Source organism: Nestor notabilis, unplaced genomic scaffold (genome assembly GCF_000696875.1).
Source record: "Nestor notabilis isolate BGI_N333 unplaced genomic scaffold, ASM69687v1 scaffold13639, whole genome shotgun sequence".
Lineage (NCBI taxonomy): Eukaryota > Metazoa > Chordata > Aves > Psittaciformes > Psittacidae > Nestor > Nestor notabilis.
The window spans coordinates 246-3,275 of record NW_009943336.1 but is presented as its reverse complement, the minus strand read 5'-3'; the positions used below and the strand labels follow the sequence as shown (position 1 = coordinate 3,275).

General features: G+C 38.7%; 1 protein-coding gene across 1 annotated transcript in view; it reads right to left on the bottom strand.

Moving 5' to 3' along the window:
- RNF130 (ring finger protein 130) overlaps positions 1-3,030 on the bottom strand; it is a 42,233-nt gene that overhangs the window by 38,964 nt on the left and 239 nt on the right. The window lies entirely within an intron of this gene.

The following is a 3,030-nucleotide window of genomic DNA, read 5'->3' as shown; positions in this document are numbered from 1 at the left end:
TTTAATATGTGTATTAACATGACAATGTTGAATTTGATTAGATAAATTCTGCTAAAGAAATGAGAAATGATTCAATGTATCGTTCTGCACTGAGATTTTAAAGGATGGGTAATCATACGAGACTGGCAACTGCAAGTGGTAGTATATATGATATTGGGCATACTCAAGAACATAGGTTAACCAAAAACACAGCAAAGCACAACATTTAAAATCAGACTGTGCTGTTACAAATGGTGTATGTTCAGCAGCAGATCATTGACCCTAAATCTTGAATTAGTAAATTCATTACTTTCCCTGCAGGCAATGAGTAAGAAATCTTAGTCATTAAGGACATCTCAGCTCTAATTCTACACCATCAAGGCACTAACAGATCACCCACGTTTGTGGAAATTTCAAGGGGTAGCCCACAAATGGATGAATACTTGACATCAAAGCAGTTTCAAAGTCCAACAACTATGTTTCAAACTACAGCAAGGGGTAACTCAATGCTGTAAACCAGGAGCATGCCTGTCATTTCCACAGGCAAAGCAGGGACACATTATTCTGCACCACATTTTAGTAACTGCTGATCCAACGTCTCTAGGATTATTTTATGGCTACTGAGTAGTCAGAATTAGCGCTAGTAACAATTACTTAATTACAAGATATTCCTGGATGTATTTCTACCAATAACAATATTCAAGGAGACTTACTGGTATCATTATGCCCTTCCACTGATCACTACATCTTTTCTTCAGAGCAGTTTCTGGAGCATAAAACCGCGATGCACTCATAATGCCAATGCAAACACAGCCATTTCATTCTCTCCTCTTTGTTAGCTTTGAGAACAACAGTAAAACAAATTACGGTCTTCAAAGATAGCTGTTAGCAGTTGTGGAGTCCTTTACTTCTCAACAAATGAGAACTGGGTAGAGCATTCACTGCTCTAACAGTTAATGATACTACTAAGAGCTGCTGTTAAGAGCTATTAGAAAAAAATATTTTGCAAGCAAGTTCTACAGCAGTATTAAGAGGCTGATAAAAAGGCATTAGAGCAATTACTTTCAGCAAGACAGCATCGTATTCTATAAAAATCTAGATGCGAACAGCAGAAGGATATAAGACCCTTAAGCAGTCAAGAACATCTTAACTAAAAGCATAAAACATTCCAGTCTTTTCTACTACATGAAATATTTTTAAGGCACATGAAGCAGGCCTCGGCAAAACTAAACTAACATGTATCTTATATAGCAATCTACGTAGAACAACTCAGAAGAACTTTAAAACGGCTGCTGCAGTGTTTGCTTTAACAGTCTTCTGTTGCCAAACAGAAGGACAAAACTGAATCTCCCCAACAACTGATGGCAAAGTTCTAATGACTGCAGCATGTCAAAACTGCGGAAGCCAAGGTCTGCAGAGTCACAATTCCTGCTATGATTTCTCATTGAAGTTATTCATCATAATACTCAGCAGTAAGGTATAGAAATGCTCCTTCTGGACTGCTCAATTCTATTCAGCACTTCTCTCATTATCAGGTGAAAATGCTCTCAGCCTCCCTCAATGTTTTAATCACACTCTAGTGAAGACTGTATCAGAAGGAAACAGAAAAAGTTACAAAAGCAGGTTAAAAAGTAATTAATATTGAATGCTTTTCTTGGTAAATAACGCGGCTACTAGAAAAATAATGGGTTTTGATAGCTTGCATATATTAAAAGGCAGCAGTTTTAAACCTCCTGAAGATACTACTTGCAGTAACAGTGTTTACATGGCTAACACCTTCAGAACAACCTCCTGGTTTCATAGGGTAGTTGGGGTTTGTGTGCTGAAATGAGGAATACCAGTAAGCAAAAAAAAAGAAAGGCTGAGCATATTTGATGACAGCTGACTCTGAGAGCACAGGGAAGGTAGGACCTGAAGTACTAATGAAAATCATTTAGAACAGACTTGCTCAACGATTTCTGCTTCTTCACCCATCCACCCAAAGATATGCTATATCAATATCTTCTAGTTAACACTTTCCAAAGCCAATGAAACCAAGCTCCAGTGCAACTGGCAAGCATCTGCTGATGCAGTCTGCTTCTCACGTACTAGAAGTATGCATTTGGTTCTGAAGAAGCATCGAAGTATTTTCCTGATCTTAATATTTGGTAAGTTCTCAAAAGCTTTTAATAATACAGTAGCTCTGCATTATCAATTACTTAAAAAAAACCAAAAACCTCTTAATAGTCACCACTTAGGGTCTAGTTTTAACTGACTACATTATTTCACTTAATGCATTATTCAGAGATTTACTGTCCAGGAGACAGTTTGGGATCACTGTGATCCATAAAGTGGTCCATTTTTTAAAGATGGCAGTTTAGATAACATCGAGAAGTGTTTGCAAAATAAGATACTACTAAAAGCACATCATTACGACTGAAGCAATTGGTTACATTTCAGACAAAAATCATGACAATACTCTCACTTGTTTAAATTAGTGTTCTCTGTAAAACCAGCGCTTGTCAAAACCAACCCACAATGATGGACAACAGCTTCACTGAAAAGTTATTTGGAAACACTACACAGAGTTCAGTATGACAAACAAGCACACTTTGGACTGGCCAGACAGTAACAACTTGATGGCTTCAGTGCTTCCAAGTCTCTATGGGCAGCTTAAAGCGCATTTATAAGAAATATACACTGAGCAACCACGACTTCGTGCAGCTGCAACAGCCATCCAGATGCACACCTATCACAGCAAGATAGCTGTGCAGCTGTTCTCAGATGCGTGGCAACGCTATAAACAAATACTGCTAACTATCACTACAGACTCTTTGTAATTAGCTGAGAACTAACACCTTCACTGCTCAATATCACTACCGTGCTGGTGTCCATGCCGGAAGGCACATTAAGCTTTGCAGACCAGCACTATCAAATCACGGATTTTAAAAATCATTTGGTTTTCGTCTGGGCAAGTTCTTCCTCCTCTTTTGTCAGAGCTCCCCGGGAAAGTCTGCAAAGCTCAAACAAAGGCCAACCACCCCGCGAAGGAGGCACCCGACAGCAAGCGAC